The sequence below is a fragment of the Natrix helvetica genome (genome assembly GCF_964273705.1).
Source record: "Natrix helvetica genome assembly, chromosome: 2".
In the NCBI taxonomy this organism is placed as follows: domain Eukaryota; kingdom Metazoa; phylum Chordata; class Lepidosauria; order Squamata; family Natricidae; genus Natrix; species Natrix helvetica.
In genome coordinates, this window is record NC_138552.1 from 114,681,605 (window position 1) to 114,694,754 (window position 13,150).

Genomic DNA, 13,150 nt, shown 5'->3' on the forward strand with positions numbered 1-13,150 from the left:
GGGTTGGTTTAGATGACCTATAAGGTCCCTTCCAACTCTGTTAATTTGTATATATCTATCTGAGGTGCAGGCATACAAATCTAACTAGAGGGGGTTTGGGGTGGAGCTGCATCCCATCTGCTTACCTTAGGACTGTCGCAACCAGGCCTCCCATGCCCCGACACCTGTTGCGCTAACTTCTTCTGCAGCCGCTTGCTGCCGCTCATGGCCAGACACCATGTGGCTTGTCGTGCTGGTGCTGCCACTTGCAGCAGGATGCAAGTCTTGGCATGCGCGTGCTTGGTGGTTTCTATCCTTCCTTGTCCCCACTACATGTTAAAACCCTTTCCCCTAACCCTTTGCAAAACATTTTGTAAGGAGAGACATAATAGTGTGTGATCGCCAAAAATCAGAAATGTTGCACCTTTTCAGACCAGCAAATTTCATAAAAGGACATACACTTTCCTGAACTATTGCTCTCTCTTTTGCAAAATAATTTTTCATCAGTCATATGAAGCTGTACCTTGCAAGAGACATAAATCTCTATATTTAATATGTTACATACATAGTTGTCTTGTTTTGTAAACTCTTTTATAGATATTCCAGAAGAATATGACACCAAAATATGGTGGTATGATTCCCGTGACTGAATACAGTAGATAAAAAAAATACAGTTTTTAAAAGGCACAGAGCAATAGAAAAGGAGAAGAATTGCATTACAGTTAAAAAATATATACAAGCAGAATTCCCAATGAATGAACTAAGCCCTACTGTTGACTTAAAATAAGTAGAGGAACAAATAGAAGTAATGTTCTCCACCTGTCTAGAAGAAAATTTAAACAATATCTTTCACAAACAAATAATATATTTTTCAGATCCATTATATCATTGTGGCAGATTTTAAATTGCCTGATATCTGTTGGGAGACAAACACTGATTATTTTCCCAGAAGCAATGCATAGTTGCAAGAATCTTGTGGAAAATAATAATAGTGAGAATAGACTTCACATCATTTTAGTGAGACTGAGTGAAGCTATGAAAGAAATAACAGAATCATACGAATTGGAAGAGATGTGTCTATGGAGATTCTCAATCATCCAGGTCATGGCTGTCCCAAAGATGCTTTTTCAAGAGGCAACTGGACTTTCTAGTTTTTCTTTGGAAATGTTTCACTTCTCATCCAAGAAGCTTTTTCACCACTGAGCTTTTGAGAAAGCACCTTTGGGACAAGTTGGAAGAGACTTTGAAGGAATTCAAGTCCAATCCTCAGCTCAAGTTGGATATCCTATACCATTTCAGATACATGGTCATCCAGTCTCCTTTTTAAAAGTTCCACTGATAGACCACTACAATTTCTGAAGGCTGGCCATTCCACTAGTTTATTTTTCTCACTGTCAGGAAATTTCTCCTTAGTTCTAGGTTGCGTCTCTCCTTGATTAGTTAGCTTCTTGTCCTGCATTTTGGTGACTAGATCTAGACTTAGGACTAGACTAGACTAGACTAGACTAGACTAGAATAGAATAGAATAGAATAGAATAGAATAGAATAGAACTGGAAAGGACTGTGAGGTCTTCTAGTCCAGTCCCTTGCTCGAGCAGGAGACCCCGTACCATTTCAGATAAATGACTGTCTAGTCTCTTCTTAAAAACCTCCAGTGATAGAACATTCACAATTTCTGAAGACAAGCTGTCCTACTGGCTAATTGTCCCCACTGTTAGGAACGTTCTCCTTAATTCCAAGTTGTTTATCTTTTTGATTAGTTTCTAGCCGTTATTTCTCGTCCTACCCTTTGGTGTTTTGGAGAATAATTTGACTCCCCCTTCTTTGTGGCAGCCCCTCAAATACTGGAATACTGTCACCCCTAATTCTTCTTTTCTTTAGACTAGCCAAACTGCAGGCGTTCTTCATATGTTTTAGTCTCCAGGCCTTTGATTGCCTTAGTTGCTTTTTGAACTTTTTCCAAAGTATCAACATATTTTTGTAGTATGATGACCAGTATTCAGTATTCAGAATACCAGTTACAGTATTCCAGGTGTGGTCTTACTAGGGTTTTATAAAGTGGTACTAATACTTCACATGATCTTGATTCTATGCCACCCAGGATTGTATAAACTGTGCTGCACAGTTCTGTCTCATATTCAAGTGATCATAAGAGCTGTAGTGGTGCAGTGGTTAGAATGCAGTACTGCAGGCTTCTTCTGCTGTCTGCTGATTGCAGGTTGTCTGCAATTTGGCAGTTCAAATCTCACCAGGCTCAAATTTGACTCAGCCTTCCATCCTTCTGAGGTTGGTAAAATGAGGACCTGTATTTGCTGACTCTGTAAACTGCTTAGAGAGGGCTGTAAAACATTGTGAAGCAGTATATAAGTCTAAATGCTATTGTTATAACTATCATCCACTGGGACTCCAAGGTCCCTTTTACAGTTATTGTTTTTGATTCAGGTCTCACCTAATCTGTACTTACACCTTTGATTTTTCCTACATAAATGTAAAACATTGCTTTTCTCCATATTAAAATTCATTTTGTTGGATAAGGCCCATTGTTCAAAATTGTAAAGATCTTTTTGGATCTCGAGGTTGTATTCAGGGGTTTTGGTTATTCCTACCAGTTTAGTGTCATCTGCAGATTGATGAGTTTCCCTTTTATTCCCTCATTTAAGTCATTTATGAAGATATTAAAGAGTACTGGGCCTGACTTCCGGTTCCGGCGGCTACGGCGACGGGCAAGTCTTTGCCCGCTCCTGCTCTCCCGGTGGGCTTCCCCCGCTTCTGGGGGGGCACAGGACGCCCCGAAGAGGCGTCCTGCCGAGGGAGCAGCTCGTGGAGGGCCCTGGCATCGGCGGCGGCTGGTGGGGGCTTCTCCGCTTTGCTCTAGGCACTGGGGAGCAGTTTTGGAAGGCACGCCTGCGTCTCGCCCCATGCCGATCGGGCAGCGTAAAATTGAAGGAAGCAGCGGCGGTATGGTGAGATGCTTCCTTTCTCCATTCCTTTTTTGTTGAATTGATGGACTTTTCAGCAAGATTATAAGTTAAACTCTCGGAGCTTCGCTGGAGGTGCGGTTAGAGGGGGGGGATTTTACCCCCCCCCTTGGACAAGCGGCTTGAAAAAAATCTGCTTTTGCCCCTAGGAGGATGGAGGAGGGGGGGAGAGCCAACTACTGATGCCTCACCCCTATAAAAGTGATTTTCACTGGACTTAATTTTATAACTTGTTGATGACCTGAGAACTTCGTGAACTTTTGAAATTTTACTATGCCTCTGAGCCCAAAGCTGGCAGGGCAAGATGGCACACTTCCGTTGTCTTCATGAACTGTGAAACCTGACTCCACCTTTAAAACTCAGGCTTCCGGTCTTTGTCTCCGTACTACCCAGAGGAATCTCTTGTGGATTGCTATTTCCTGAACCTTCTGGAGAGGAAACCTTTTCTTAATGCTAGATTGACCAAAGAAACTCTCACTTGTTTGGATTTTCTGCCTCCTGGACTCATCTGCCTGCTCTACTTCTCCAGCTGTCCAGTCTCTACACTGACTGATTTCTCTGTTTTATAAACTATGTCTCCAAAAAGACCACCACCTGGAAAACCTGGCTTTGCTACTTCTGCACCGACATCTGCAACATCCAGCCCTGCCACACAGTCAAAGATTACAGAAATGATGCAACCTAAGAGCACAGAGGTGGATTTGCTGCAAATGCTTCAACAACTCATACAGGGCCAGGAAGAAATTAAGAAACAACTAAAGGAAATGAAGGAAGAAATTAAAGAGAATCAAGTCCAAATTTATAAGAACTCGCAGAGACTGGACCTTGTGGAGGGTGGGGTGGCGGAGGCGAGGGGGGGGGGTGGAAGTTTTACAGAAGAGTAAAAAAGAACTTGATATTCAACAAATGAAAACAGAGTTTGAGAGAATGTCCTTTTATCTTAGATTTCAAAATGTTATAGAAACAGATGGGGAAAATATAAGGGACATTATGACCAACATCTTAGCTGAATACATACACAAAGACAAACAACAGATGGAGTGGGAGATAGACTTGGCCTATAGAGTGAATTCAGCATATGCTAGGACACACAATGTACCCAGGGAGGTTCATATTAAATTCCTTAGGAAAAGCACAAGAGACGCAATTCTGGGTGTACAAAGGGGGCAAACATTGACATACCACGATAGGGAGATAACCATCTTGAAGCAGATCCCCCAAAAAAAATTAGGGAGAAAAGGAAAAGTTATTCGCAATTGGCGAATAAATTATACCAGAAAGGGGTGTGGTTTAGATGGTTGATGCCTGAAGGGATGTTGATATTCTGGGAGGAGACAAGAATTAGAATTAATACACCCATAGAGGCTCAGGCCTTTATGGAAAAAAATAAAGCAAACCTAGAAAAAGCAGAAGATTCTACAACGGTTATACAGGACACGGGAGGGGCCGGAGCTCTGCCAGCGGGGGGGGGGGGGAAGGGGCAATACCAAGAAAGCTCAGATCACAAAAATGAATAAGAAAACCACATTGCTATAAACATACCGAAAGTAATAGTGAAATTATATTTAGAAAATATGTTATAATATATAAGTTGACTGAAAACTTTTATTCCTATATGCTGATTTTACATGATTATGTATTAATGTTTTATACCTAGATGTATACTATGAGTTTGGAGGGAGGGGGAGTCTGCCATACTTGCAACTGCCAAAATTTGTATACTATTCCACATACCCTTTTCCTAGTAAATGTTTTAAAAAAACCAATAAAATTTTTTGAAAAAAAAAAAGAGTACTGGGCCTAAGACAGAGCCTTGTGGCACCCCATTGCTTACTTCTCTCCTTGGGTGGATGTAGTACCATTAAGGACTACTCATTGAATATGGTTTGTCAACCAGCTACAAATACATCTGATGGTGATTTTGTCTATTCCAAATTTTTCTAGCTTATCAAGATTGTGGTCTACTTTGTCAAATGCCTTACTGAAATCTAAGTATACTATGTCCACAGCATTTTGCTGGTCTGCTAATTTAGCCATTTTATCAAAGAATAAAATAAGATTGGTTTGGCATGATCTAGTTTTAACAAATCCATGCTGCCTACTAATTTTATTTGCTTCTAGTGGTTCTCGGATCTGTTTTTTGATTATCTTTTCCAGGATCTTCTTAGGTATTGATGTTAGACTGATTCTCTGTAGTTTCCTGGATCTGTTCCCCCTCCATTTCTTGAAGATGGGAACCACATCAGCCCTTTTCCAGTCATCATGTTCTTCCCCGATGCTCCAGGATTTTTGAAAGATATAGTACAATGATTCTAGATTAGCACCTGCCAGCTCCCTAAGAACTCTGGGATGTAATCTGTCAGGTCCCAGTGCTTTATATTTGTCAAGGTCAGATAGGTGTTCCCTCTCCATTTTCTTGCTTATTTTAATTTTTATTTCTAATTTGTCTTTTACAGTAGTTTTTTTGGTACATTGGGCTAGAATTTCTTTTTGCGTGAAGACTCATGCAAATAATAAGTTAAGCAGCTCTGCTTTCTCCCTACTGTCTCTTACTTCCTTGCCATCTTCTCTCTTTAGTGGACCTACTGTTTCCTTGATTTTTTCTTGTTATTAATATGTTGAAAAAAACTTTTTAAAAATTATCTTTGACTCTTGTTGCAAGTCTTTGTTCATTCTGAGCCTTTGCTTTACTGACTTCATCTTTGCATGTGTTCTGACCCAGGCTTAACAGAATTATGAAACAGACTCCTTGTCCTGAAAACTCCCCTTTATATTTGGTTAATGTGAATTCCTGGCATTCACATCCAGAAAAGTCTGTGCAATAAATCTTTCAAGGTTAAATTGCTAAAACAGACCTTATCAATTCTTGGATAGTTGCCAGGCTGAGAGCTTCTAGTTGCAACACTGTAAAATGAAATACCTGGCCAGGAGTCTCTGTGAGGCATGAACTCAGATAAGCAAATCTTCACAATAATAAGCAAACTAATTGTCTCCTGCAAACACCACTCCCCTTTTGCTCCTATTTATTCCCTATGGGAGGGGCCATTCAGCGTCCACTTGTGCCCTTACTTCCGAATTGACCCCTGTTTCTTAGTTGTTCCTTTCTTCTGACAGCTCTGCACAAACGCGCATCTGGAACAGGCTCCAGCTATTCTTCTGTCCCACTTATCTCTGACTCCAAAGGCAGCTAATAAATATCGGATGGCCCCAGCCCCATCTCTGCCTCTGACACAGAACACTCATCAGAGCCTTCTCCAGATTCCAGGACTGACCCAAGTTCTTCCCAAACCTCCTTGCTGTCTGAGTCTGCCGCTAGCTCCACTGGCAGCTGAAGGGCCACAACAGCATGCTCTGGCTATCTGCCAATAATCAGCCTTAGTTATGTGTCCCTCTTTCCGTTTTTTGTACTTGCCCTTTTTGTCTTTCAGTTTGTCAGAGAGATCTTTGTGCAGCCATGCTGGTTTCTTCTTGAATTTCTTGTTTTTCTTTTTCTGTGGTATTGTGCTGGACTGGGCTTTTATGATTGCATTTTTCAGAGTTTTCCACACTTCTTGAGTTGTTTCCCCTTTAGGATTTTCATTCATGGAATCTTTCCTAGGCTCTCTCTGAGTTTGTTAAAATTAGCTCTTTTAAATTTTAAGACACTGTTTGGATTATTTTCTATTGCTTGTGTTTGCATTATATTGAATTCCAGTATGACGTGGTCACTTTCACCCAAGGTTCCGGCAACTTCAACTCCCTCTATCATATCTTTCCTATTAGTAAGAATTAGGTCCAGTATAGCTTTACTTCTAGTTCCCTCCTCTAGCTTTTAGACAAGAAAGTTCTTGGTTAAATTGGTTAGGAATCTGTTTGATCTCCCTCTTGCTGCAGAGTTTGTTTCCCAGTTGATATCTGTATAGTTAAAATCTCCCATTACTACTGTGGTATGCTTCCTACATACATTTTAACTGGCAAAGAGTTCATCTATTTCTTCTGATTGGTTGGGTGGCCTATAATGTACCCCTATGGCAATGTCACTCCCCTCTCCCTTTATATTGACTCAGATACATACTTCAGGAGTTTTATCTTTGATTATGTGCATTTCTGTAACTATGTAATGAACTCCTACATATAGTGCAACTCCACCTCCTCTTTTGTAGATGTGTTTCTTTTGAACAATTTGTATCTATTCATCAGTACATTCCAATCATGGGTTTTGTCCCACCAGGTTTCTATAATGGCAACTATATCATACCTACCCTCATGTACTATTGCTTTTAGTTCACCCTGTTTATTCCCCATGCTTTGAGCAATTGTTTATAAACATTTAAAACTTTATGCCTGTCCATGAGTATGTTTCCTGCATCTCCTAATTGTTATTTGCTACCTCTTTGCTTGATTTATTTTCTTGGGGTTTATGATTGGTTTTGTGTTCTACAGATTCTAAAGATTGGCCACTCTCCCCCTTCAATTGTAGTTTAAAGTCCTTCTGATGAGGTGGGCCATTTTTTTCTGAGTATATTTTCTCCTGTTTTTGTGAGGTGCAGCCCATCCCTTGCCAATAATCCTTTGTGTAGGTCCATAATGAAGTCCATGGTCCAGGAAACCAAACTTTTCTTGTTAACTCCAACCCTTTAGCCAGTAGTTTATTTCTAGAGTTATTTTCCCCCCTCAGTGGGTGTTGACCTTTCATTGGGAGTACTGATGAGAACACTACTTGTGCTCCTAGTTCCTTAACTTAATTGCCTAGTTGCTTATAATCTCTCAATATTGTACTCAAGTTCTTTGTTGTGTTATTCGTCTGATTGTGAAGGAGGAGGAAAGGGTAGTAAACAGTGGGTGTAATTATTTTGGTTAAGTTCTCAGCCACGTCTGATTTTTGCTCCAGAGAGATAACATATATCCCTAGATTGTATGTCCGATCTGCAGATAGTTAGTTCTGTTCCTTTGAAAATAGAATCTCCTATCACCAACACTCACCTTCTTTTTTTGGGGGGGGGGGTGAGGTCTGGGGTACTTTTCTGTTTATCTTAGGTGTGTTTGTTGATTTTTAAAGGGATATTTGGTGATGTTTCTTCTCTAGAGGTCTGCATGTTTTCTTTGAAGGGGAAGTTGTGGGTCTGCCCATTTTCATCTAGGGGGAGAAATGGATTGCTCATTTTTAATAGGGCTGCTTCTGGTTGAGTTAGATTGGGCAGTAGGGGTTTATTAGATGTATGCTGCTTCTTTCTTTGATTATTGTGCTTCTTCTATGTGTGACATACCTCCATTTGTCTTCCTCCAAAGGTTTATCAGCAGGGTCAAATCCTCTGGGAGTTATTTTTACATTATTTGGATTGACTCCCTCTTCTTTGTGGCAGCGCCTCAAATATTAGAACACTGCCATCATCTCATCCCCACATCTTCTTTTCGCTAATCTAGCCGTACCCAATTCCTGCAACCATTCTTCATATGTTTTAGCCTCCAGTCCCCTAATCATCTTTGTTGCTCTTCTCTGCACACTTTCTCTGTTAATGTATCCTAGGATTGCATTGGCTTTTTTTTGGCAGCTGTTGCACACTGCTAACTCATATTTAAATGATTGTCCACTAGGATTCCAAGATCCCTTTTACAATTACTGCTATGGAATAAGTCAAGTTTCACATTCACATTCAAGTTTCATCTAATCTGTATCTATACATTGGTTTTTCTTCCTTAAGTGTAAAATCTTATTTTTATCCACATTGAATTTTATTTTCTTAGATAGGGCCCAGTGGTCAGGTCTGTAGAGATACATTTGGATCTTGAGCCTGGTGTTGGCTATTCCCACCAGCTTGATATGGTATGCAATTTTTTTATTTTTATAAAAAGTTGTTTATTTTTTCATTTTCATAACAAATAACCACATGTATACTGTTACCAGTGACGTGCGGTGAGGTTTATGGCTGGTGAGGCACTGATGTCATCACAATCAGATTTACGGGGGGGGGGGCATCTTCCAACAAAACGCAGCAACCGGAGAAAAGCAGCGAGGGGTGAGGAAGCTCGTCGGGGAGAGCCACGTGCTGTTTTCGCCTTAGATTCCTCTCCTCTCCTCTGCGCGCACATTTCCTCCTGGGCTCTCTCCCGGCAACCTCACCAGCTGCTTCTTTTGCCATGATGTTTCCCGGCATGGCAAAATACTTTTTTTCCCTTTGCCTTCCAGCCCACCAAGAAGCTCCCTATCTGAGCCGCAGCCGCCAATTGATCATTTGCAGCTTGGCCCGGACCACGGGGGAAAGCTCACTAGGGGAAAGCACTTTCTTTCGCCCGTGGCAGAGCTCAGGCATTCTCTCCTCTCCCCCGACACCCCACTGACTAAAGCAATTTCTTTCGCCCACTTTGAGAGAGAGAGAGAGAGAGAGAGAGAGAGAGAGAGAGAGAGAGAGAGAGAGAGAGAATCCCTCCTTCCTTCAGCAGAACACTCTCACTGGCGCCAGCAAGAGTGTTGGGCTGAAGGAAGGAGGGATACACACCTCTCCCTCTCTCTCCTCTCTCTCTCTCTCTCTCTCTCTCTCTCTCTCTTTCTCTCTCTCTCGCAAATGGCAAATCCGAGCAGCCGCTGCTGGGAGCCCGTCACATATGTTCAGGCAATGGGGGGGGCTTTCTTGCACACCTTCAGAAAGGGGCTTTCTGAAGGCGTGCAAGAGAACCCCCCCCCCCATTGCCCAAACGTGTGTGACGGGCTCCCAGCAGCAGCTGCTCAGATTTGCCATTTGACAGAGAGAGAGAGAGAGAGAGAAGGTAGAAGGCGCTTTTTTGAGGCTTTTTAAAATAATTAAGCAGAGTCATCAGCAGCTAGCTCAGCCTCGCCTCAGCTGTCGCCTGAGAGGCTGAGCTTGCTAAAGCCTCACAGCAAGCTTTCGTATGTTTTTTTTTCTTTTCATGATGAGAGATGAGGCTCTGCCTCACTTGCCTCACCTGACTGCACGTCACTGACTGTTACATAACCAGCATTGTTTTATATTATTAAATATTTACATCAATTTGTCTTATTATCAATCCCCCAAAATGATTATTGGCTCTTCTGCTCTCCATACACCATATACCCTATCCATCACTTTCTTCTCCCTCTCTCCTCCTCCTCCCTGCCTCCTTTCTTCCCTCTGTCATCCTTCTCTTTTCTACTTCTCCTTCCTTTCTTCTTCTCTTCTCTCTCCTTTCCACTCCTTCTTTCTCTCCTCCTCTGCCCGCTCTCCTAACCCTCTCTTCTTCCCTTACCTCTCTCCTCTCTTCCACACTCTTCATCTCATTTACTTAGTGTATTTCAGCCTCTGAGAAGCTGCATTTTATGTTGATAGTATTTATAATTTCATTTCAATAAACATCTTTAATTTTAACATACACTATATTCCCAAAAGTATTCGCTCACAACTGAATCTGATTATGTGAATGGGTGAGCGAATACTTTTGGCAATATAGTGTATATCCTCCTCAGGTTTTTTTTTTGAAAGAAAAAGAAGTATACATATATAGCAATTATATTTTTAACACCCCCCCCAACTTATTTTTGGCTTTAAATCACAATCTTTGCTGTTCAATGTTCATTACAATTCCGTTGATCTGCTATGTAAAATAAAAAGCAATACACATCTCACTTTGTTCATCTTCTTAAGAATTCTATATATATCCATATTTTAAAATTTTAACATTTATTTAATTATCTTTCCATTATCATATTCAATCAATTAGCAACTCAGCTTAATTATCATATAAAAGAGTAAATCACATATCTCTACTTTATATTCTCTACATAACAATTTCTAAATATATTTCTTCCTAGGAAGTCTTTTATCCCAAATTCTAAACTGCTTTTAAAATAACAATCCTTGCAGTTCAATGCTCATTACAATTCCATTGATCTGCTATGCACAATAACAAGCACTACACACCACACCTTTGTTCATCTTGAGATTTCTATATGTTTCCATATTTCATATATTTTAACATTTATTTAATTATCTTACCATTATCATATTCAAACAGTTAGCAGTTTCCCTCATTTCCTGCCTCTCCTCAGATTCTAACTTCAAAATTCTATTTAAACTTAATTTTAATGATTTATGCATATTTAAAATAATTTCACATAATTCTTCAATTTCCCAACTTTTCATAATGTCCAGGTCCAAGATTACAGTTAGTTATATAGTTAATTATAATTTAAGTTCCAAGTTTTCCAAGGTTTCTTCTTATTTTGCAATTCTGATCTAACTTATATTCTGATTCAGCTAAAATGGAGGGGAAGAGAAGGGGATCTTAATCACTTTGCTTTCTTTGTTCTTCCCACCAGCAAATGGCTCCATATTCTTTCAACTTAATGATTTCCAGCAATACAGCTTGATTGTAAAGTACTCTAACGATGCCTGCTTCATAATAAGCAACCCGATATTGTAATACAAAAAGCAGTGATTTATTAACAGCTTCATTAGGCATTCTTCATTAGGTATTTCTTATTTGCAGCCATCTTTTTTGCTTTCTTCATCTGCTTTTGAACTTTGCCCATGTTTCTGTCCTCCCTTCAGTCTTTCATAAATCACATTATCCAATAGCTTTATTCATCTCAACCCAGCTACTGTAATCTGAGATCAGGCTCAGGGTCAGGATGCTTCAGCACCAGTTCCTTTGCAAACATTTCTTTTAGTGTCTCGAATGCCTTTTGGCAGGTTAGGTCCCACTGTAGAGGTTGTCCCAGGTGAGGTTTTGTTCCTGGGCTCCCTGTCTTCAGGAGGTCTGTCAGGGGTTTGGTGATTTTCGCAAAGGAGGGGATGAATTGTCACACGGATTCCATACGGTCCATCCCCTTGCTTCTGTAGCATTTCAGTGGACTTCGAGGGAGGGCTGGTCTCAGGGCCCGCTATGGTGCTGTGGTTCCCCGTTGGCTGGGTGGTTTCAGGTCAGGTTGACCTCTCTTTTTTGTGTCCAGTTGCTTTCTTATGTCGTTGGCATGCAGCCTGCTGTTGACTTTTATTGCTACTTGGAACTACTCAGAGAGTTGGTTTGGGATGTCGTGGTAGGCAGTTACTTGGGCAATCTGCTGGTCCAGACTTGTTCTGAAAAAATACACTAACAGACGTTTTGGAAAAGGGGGTAGCCTTCCAATGACTCTCCTAAATTCGTGGATGTGCTCTTTGATGGGGTGGCCCCTTTGCTTTAGGTCGCTGAGCTCATCTTCTGCATATAAGTCCTCCTCCACCTCCTCAAATCTGGCCTCTAGCAGTCCTAGGAAGTCATCTACGCCTTGCAGTTGGGGGGCTCTCCTCTTGTGGAAGGATGCTAGCCATTCCCTTGCTTCTCCCTCTAGTCCCTCTGCGATAGTATTAACTATGGCTCTGGGGATGAGTAGAGGTGTCCATAGCATTCCAGGCGGACCTCAGCTGAGTCAAGGAATAGGGCTAACTGGTCTGAGTTTCCATCAAACTTTCCTCTGAACCTGGGTGGTTCAATTAGCAGTGCCCTTCCCTTCTCCTGTTGGCCTCTGTATGCTTGCATTTGATATGTCTGAAGATACTTCTCAGTTGTAGTTCGGAGGGAGGGTAGAGATTGTCTGCCCTGGGCAGCCTGCCTGCTACGTGGGAGAGGCACTGGCTTCATCTTCCTTCTAATGGATGAAGAAGTGGGGCTGCATTCCCATGTGCGTCTCGTCACCTCAAGAGGATCCCTGCTCCTCCTCTCTCTTTTGGCATGCATAATGGCCTTTCTTCACAGAGGATGACCCAGTCAAATTCCTCCCTCCGTTGCTCTATGGAACTTCCCAGGGGCTTCATTTGGGGCTTTGGGGGCCTGGCTTGATTCCAGTCCAGCATTCCCTCCACTCTTCCCGGCTCGCTCAGGGTCTTTCCTTTCTTTATATAGGGGTTGGATGGGGGCTCAGCTTTAGCTGTTTTTAGGGGTTATTTACTTATCTCTTCTTTCTTCGCTCATCTCGGCTTTGATGTCTGGCTGCCCTCCAGCTCGGTTCGGATAGCTGGCCTTTTGCCATGGTCTTCTGAGTCCCCCCTCGGCACCCTGATATTTAAAGCAAAAGATGGCTGTCTATAAAGTACCCTAACGATGCCTGCTTCATAATAAGCTACCCAATATTGTAATACAAAAAACAGTGATTTGTTAACAGCTTCATTAGGCATTCTTCATTAGGCATTTCTTATTTGCAGCCATCTTTTTTGCTTTCTTTATCTGCTTTTGAACTTTGCCCG